Source organism: Cynara cardunculus, assembly GCF_001531365.2.
Source record: "Cynara cardunculus var. scolymus isolate 2C chromosome LG 3, CcrdV1, whole genome shotgun sequence".
Taxonomy (NCBI): domain Eukaryota; kingdom Viridiplantae; phylum Streptophyta; class Magnoliopsida; order Asterales; family Asteraceae; genus Cynara; species Cynara cardunculus.
In genome coordinates, this window is record NC_037530.1 from 36,810,172 (window position 1) to 36,817,358 (window position 7,187).

At 37.1% G+C, this 7,187-nt stretch overlaps 3 non-coding genes across 3 annotated transcripts; all 3 read left to right on the forward strand.

The window, feature by feature from the left end:
- The first annotated feature begins 1,853 nt into the window (after positions 1-1,853).
- On the forward strand, positions 1,854-2,049 carry LOC112510627. The gene has a single exon (XR_003069005.1). It is a non-coding gene; the product is annotated as a U2 spliceosomal RNA (small nuclear RNA).
- Positions 2,050-4,357: 2,308 nt separating this feature from the next.
- Positions 4,358-4,553, forward strand: LOC112510642. The gene has a single exon (XR_003069020.1). It is a non-coding gene; the product is annotated as a U2 spliceosomal RNA (small nuclear RNA).
- A 1,109-nt stretch (positions 4,554-5,662) lies between these two features.
- LOC112510658 lies at positions 5,663-5,859 on the forward strand. Its single transcript, XR_003069026.1, has one exon. It is a non-coding gene; the product is annotated as a U2 spliceosomal RNA (small nuclear RNA).
- Positions 5,860-7,187: the final 1,328 nt, after the last annotated feature.

Below are 7,187 nucleotides of genomic sequence, written 5' to 3' on the forward strand. Positions count from 1 at the left end.
TTGCTATTGGGGTCTTTGAGAGTCGTGTTGGTGTTGCATTACAACCTTGGTACATGACTTGCCCCTCCAATGCCATTAAAACTTTTTTTCAGGAATCTCAGAGTCTATTTAGTCTCGTTTTGCGTTATAGGAATCCATTTTTTGCCTTATGATTCTAATGCTTTTTTTAGTTGTAGAAAGGTAGTTTCTAGAGATGATGGTATTGGCAAAGACCCTTGTTGTGCAGGCAATTGCAAAACCCAGCTATAAGATACTGTCTAATTTGGGATAAAAAGTTGATTACCGCCAACTTCAACCAGGCCCACGCAGAACCCGCCTCCAAAGAAACCAGTGGGTCTGATGATGAAAAGAAAGAGTATTTTGGTGGTGAAAAATAAAAGGTCTCTTTAATGGTGGTGGAGCTGAGCTGCCATTCTTGTGTGAGACTAACAGGATGTCTGCCAGCTTACTAATGCCCCTTTTTGGTATGAAAAACTTTATCAAAAAACTTTCAAGAAACTTTCTTTCTTTCGGTTTGTATTGCTATTGTAGATCATGTTTCAGCGACTTTCAAGAAGAACCCCCCCCCCTCCCCACTTGATCGTGCTTCTTCATCACTTTCATAATTTCAGGATGCTCGAAAGATCCAAATAGAAAGATAAATAAAAAAGACCTTCTTGCCTTTTTTTTGTTCCAACAAATTCCCTTTATTTATAGGCACTATAAAGTATGACGATATAAGAGATTGCTAACACTTTATGTTAGAACTCATCGCACATGGATAGAATGTAGTCTACTAATAACTTCTACCATAGTTAGAAGTTATGGGGCCATCCTGTTGCTTTGGGTTTTGGGGTGTTACAAAGTTATTTGGGGTGTTACAAAGTTATTTGGGTTTTGGGGTGTTACAAAATTATTCTCGAGAAGAAGCAGATTCTATTTATTTGATTGTCGTGTTCAAAGTTACAGAAAATTTTCATGAGAAACAATCTGAACTTAGAACTCGTAGAAGGCGAGAAGGAAAGAACAGAGTCCAAAACTGATGGTGAAGGACCTTTTAAGCTTTGATGGTGCTTTGTTTCGTGGAGCATGGCGATCACGATTCATATTTGCACCACCACCGGTTGGGCCGTGATGGCCTTTTTGTCCTTCTTTCAGAATATATTCACCCCTCCCATGTCGTGCCTCGTTTTCTTTGCTTTTTAAATAATCCATCCCTGTAGACTACATATAAATTATTATCGCTTTTGTAACCATAGATGCAAAGGTTTATGTGACTATGGATGAATACTCACCATGAAACTGCTGTTGTATCCTTGGACTATCATCGACCACGGAACATGAAAGGACTTGGTCTTGTAAAAACAGAATGAAAAGGTATGCGATGATCGTTGATCTCATTTTCAGTTGTGTACAGATGCTAATCTTTGAGTAGCTTTGTAATATTACAAAGAGACCTTAATTCTAGTCAATGGAGACTGTTGTTCTAATAAGAAGGGCAACGATAAGCTTCATTTTGAAGCTTTTACTTTAATTTTTGTTGCATATAATTAGGACACTTAAAGAACTTCTTTATAAATAAATATTGATTGTGGGGCATGAAAAAGAATCTCCCATTTTTGTTCTTAATGTGTTTGCTGCTACACATCCATGGATGATCTGATGATGAAAAGAAAGAATATTTTAATGGTGGTGGAGCTGAGCTGCCATCCTTGTGTGAGACTCACAGAATGTCTGCCCGCTTTACCAACAAATCCTCACATTTATTAATGCCCCTTTTTGGTATGAAATGGATGCCCCCATATCGTCTGAATGACAAAAGGCAGAGACGAGAGGAGTGAGCATAAATTGCAAGGCCCAGTTAGAGGGAAGGCATACCTTTCTCGGCCTTTTGGCTAAGATCAAGTGTAGTATCTGTTCTTATCAGTTTAATATCTGATATGTAGGCCATCGGCCTACTCGATATTAATCTTATTTTTTATGGGGTAAGATCCATTACAATAGCTTGCTATTGGGGTCTTTGAGAGTCGCCTTGGTGTTGCACTATTGCCTAGGCCTGGCTCACCCCTCCAATGCCATAAAAAAACTTTTTAGCAGTTGCTTGTCAATATCACATTATGGTTAATAAAACAGCTGTAAATTTACCATAATTTTGTTTCAGCAGTCTGTTTAGGCAATTGCAAAACACAACTATAAGTTACTGTTTAACTTGGGAAAATAGTTGATTACCCCCAACTTCACCGGCCCCATGCGGAACCCGCCTCCAAAGACACCATTGGGTGTGCTGGGTTCGAAAGTCTATCCTCTTCCTCCTCAAATAGAGATTTTTTCTTTCGACCATATTTCGATTGCCAAACTATTGTCAAAGTAGGAGTTCCCATCCGTCGAGAGAGATGCACCCTAAGGAAGATATGAGATTTTTGATTTAGAAGTTTCTTATAATTTAATCCATAACAATTTTGGACTGCCCTAAACTTTAAAGTCTTTGTAAAGGATGAAGTTTCCAAATAACAAGAGATATGTCAAAAGCAGGTCCGATTATGGGACATATTTCCAAATAACAGGTCAGATTATACCCTACTGACTTGATATCTTCCCACCAGTTTTGCTAAACTTTGCTTTACTTGATTCTAGAGATGCACAAGACTCTTGCTTTTCGCACCTGGGCCCGGGCCTTTCCAAACAATTTTTCAGTAAGCTGAAAAAAGTGCAGGCTTTTCAGGGTCAGGGCCGGGTTTGGGGTTGAAAGAGGGTTTGATCGGACTTTTTAAGCTGAGCTTTCCGCGCTTTTTCATGTCAGTCCTTTTCGAGCCGAATTTTAACCTGACATTAGAAAAAGTTGGTCTTATCGGGATTTAATGTCGAGCTTGGGCTTGGGCTTACTAGGCCCAGGTCCAGACCAGGCTTGTGCATCTCTACTTGATTCAGTGTGGCATCTCCGGAGAGAGTACTAGCTAGTATACAATCATGGGCAACGAGATGATGATAAAAACCACATAAAAAGGAAGAAAGTTATAGACCGAAGAAATAAAATTTCATGATATGTAGTTTGTAACGGCATCTCTTTTAGTTTAAGTTTATGATCAACGCTAACTTTAAGATCAATGGTGTGGATTTAAGCTTGACGACTTTGATTTAAGTTCTATTAGGGTATGAGCCTGCTTTTTTTCTTTCGAGTTGGAGCGTATCAAACAGTAGGCAGAAGATAGAAGTGAAGCAACCAGTTTAGGTGTGTCCCACATAGCCTAAGCGAAAGAAAACATACAACTATTGATGCATGTCAATGGAAGCTAACAGTTTGTCATCAGCTTATTGGTTAAGTACTTTTATATTGATGCAAGTATTATCATTCTTAATATAATTCTTGTGAAGAGGCAGATGATATTGGGACTACACCTCAGGTTAACAGTTTTAGTGCACGCCCCATTCGTGGCGTCACCTCAAACCCACACCTACCTTGAGTGTCCAATTCCATGGAGTTTCTGCTCAAGGACTCTTGAACCTTAGTGACTACCCCTTTCTCTAGTCAAGATCCACCTCAAGAATCTCGTTGGACCTTTAGTGTCTACTTGCTAGCGTTTCAAAGAGTCCATATTCACAATTGTCTCAATTATAGCACCCAATCCTCGACATAAGGATTAGAGCTCTAAAGTCACCATCTATGCATATATAAACATGTATTCTCCATGAAGATTCAAATGTGTGACCATAACTCCTTTATCCATACTCACTCCTCATTTGAGGTGTTGTGGTTACCTGTGAAGTCTATGGAGTTGGTTTTATGCTTACAATCTTCAATCATATGGTTTTTGGCTTCAGTTCTAAGCCAAACTAAATAAGAATTTCCATATCTATATATGAACATGATCTGGCTTAGAAATAAACCAAACAAAATAAGAATTCTCTCATTTCACCTCTTAGAAACCTAGCACGGTGTCGGTATCATGTACATCGTTTTGGATGTATCTTGAAATGCAGTGCAGAGGAAATATAACCACACTCAAAAATCCTTTAATTCTGTATGGCTTGCTGCTAATTATTAATTAAAGTTATGGGTGAAGCGGAAGAAAAGAATGGATGCATAAGAATGGAGGTGATCACAATAATGGTATGGAAATATTGTATCAAGAATTGGACAGTTCTCTGTGTCATTCAAATAAATAGAAAGCTGCTAAAAACGGAAAACAACATAAACTTATGGTATGTTAGAAGGCGGTGGATAAACTTTTTGGTGAATTCTAAGAAATACATGGGAACTGAAAGAGGTGCGTATGAAAGCTGAAGTAAGTTCAGTTAGATGAGTCCCACATTGCTTAAAGATTAGAAAATAATGAGAGGGGATCCACTACAGAAACGAAGATCCAAGATGGCAAAAGGCATACCTTTCTCGGCCTTTTGGCTAAGATCAAGTGTAGTATCTGTTCTTATCAGTTTAATATCTGATATGTGAGCCATCGGCTTACTCGATATTAATCTTATTTTTTATGGGGAAAGACTTATCATAATAGCTTGCTATTGGGGTCTTTGATAGTCGCCTTGGTGTTGCACTATTGCCTAGGCCTGGCTCACCCCTCCAATTTTAGTTTAAAATGTCATTTGCAGTTGAAGTTCAGAAGCAGAGTTTGAGTTTTCAAGTTGCTCATATATACAATCTACTGCATTAAGTAGGTCTTAGCACCCAAAAGATTGGTGACCTCTAACATGGTCACTTGAAGTAACATCGTAAATGTGAAGATTGTGTTGACCCACTTTTGCCATTTTGGTTTCCCCTTTTCATTATCTATAAAAATAGCATTCTTGCTTATTTTAAGGACCGTGATGTATAAGAAAAAGTGATAATGCTGGGTAATAACAATTTGTTGAGATTCACAAATGCAGAAATTGTCAAGGGTGAAATACTTGATCAATGGCAATCAACAATCTAACAGGCCAGATTATACCCTACTGACTTGATATCTTCCCACCAGTTTTGCTAAACATTGCTTTTCGCACCTGGGCCTGGGACTTTCCAACCCATTTTTCAGTAAGCAGAAAAAGCCGCAGGCTTTTCAGGGTCAAGGCCAGGTTTGGGGTTGAAAGAGGATCCTGATCAGACTCTTTCAAGCTGAGCTTTCCGCGCTTTTTCATGTCGGTCCTTTTCGGGGCCAACATTAGAAAATTTTGGTCTTATCGGGATTTAATGTCAGGCTTGGGCTTGGGCTTGGGCTTGGGATCGGGCTTACTAGGCCAGGTCCAGACCAGGCTTGTGCATCTCTACTTGATTCAGTGTGGCATCTTCGCATGGAGTACTAGCTAGTATACAATCATGAGCTACTGAAGTGCTCTTAAAGCACCAAAAAGGTAGAGAGCAGGGTAACAAGATTATGATAAAAAAAACACAGAAAAAGGAAGAAAGTTATAGACTGAAGAGATAAAATTTCAATGTATGTAGTTTGTAACGGCATCTCCATTTTTAGGTGCAACGCTAACTTTATGATCTATGGTGCGGATTTAAGCTTGACGACTTCAATTTAAGTTTTATTATGGTATGAGCCTGCTTTTTTCCTTTGGAGTTGGAACGTATCAAAGAGTAGGCAGAAGATAGAAGTGAAGCAACCAGTTTAGGGGCGTCCCACATAGCCTACGCGAAAGAAAATAGACAACTGAGTAGCTTTAAAAACCAAGGCTTAAGGAGGAGAAAAGCATACCTTTCTCGACCTTTTGGCTAAGATTAAATGTAGTATCTGTTCTTATCAATTTAATATCTGATAATGGATAAAAGAAGACCACCACAAAAATTAGGATAATGATAATGGATAAATTGAAGACCATAAGAAATTTTTATTTCTTTTTGGATTCAAACTTGAGATCTCCAGACACTTTTGACCTTTGGAGTCCAAGCTCAAACCAATCAAGTGGTTCCCATTTTCATTATTGGTTTCTTTTTCAAAACATTCAATCACATTGGAACTTTTGAAAAATGTTTCCTAAGTCACCAAACAAGTCTCATTGAATAAAGGAAAAGTCAACGGTATATTTAAATCGAGATCACGGTGACTTCTAAATTCGTACATTGTTTTTATCATCATAAATAACATTGAATTCAAGAAATACTAATAATTCATATAAAATCAATCAATAATTATTTTTAAATTAATATTATCTACCATATCATTTACATAACATCATTAATCCGTTCCATAGTAAAAAACATCCTATGATAAACTTTAATATATAGATTGACATCTTTTGGGATCATAATTTTACTATTCAAAGTAACACTTTATGTAAATTAATATAAATTAGTTGGGGTTTCCATTTACTATAAGTCAAAGTTTTTCATCACTGTTTTAAACTTTTAGGGTTAAAACAAAAAAATTCGAAAACGTAAGGTCATGTTAGTCCTAGTTTGAGATCTTGTTCTTGTTTTGAAGATAGAAGACTAAATAGGTTACAAGGAGTCAATAATGTATGAAAAACTAGGATATTTTTGAAATCCTGAATATAAATATAAGTTGGACTGTCTTAGATAGTCGAATTTTTTTACCAAAAGATATGAGTTATTGAGAGATGAATAATGGAAAATAAATCAAGATTTTATAGGAAAATAGGTCAAACGAACGACCAATTAACTTTTTGGTTTTTGAGGGAGTATTTTTTTGGTTCACTCAATGACCAAGGCTAAAAATGGGGTTGGAATCAAACCTGTAACCATATTTTGAATATTTGTTCATACGTGAAGGATCGTATGAGAAAAAAAATTAAAATGAGAAGCATAAAAAAAGATCTGGACCCTTGATCACCTTTAATTTCAAATTAACTCATGAATCGTATTTGATACTGTAACACCCCGAAATTCTCTTTCGTTCCGCTACGAGGTATTCTTATGTTTTCTCTTATTCTTGAATATTTTAAGTATATATATATATACTGGTATATGTAAATATATATATATATATATATATATTATATATATATATGTATTTATTAGAGTGCTTTTATGTAAAGGAAATAATAAAAAAAAATGGAAAAAGGGGGGGGTCTTACATGAGGTACTTTGACCCATACTTCCATCCAATCAAAGGTGGTCACCACACCTACCTAAGGGTCCTTACCTACTAGGATGAGAAGGAGGCATGGTCTAGATTTCTCCCTAACCCATTTTGCATCCACTCACGAAAAGCTTCCCTCCCTTGTGCTTCCTCCTCCACGCAGCTGTTGCTGCTGCC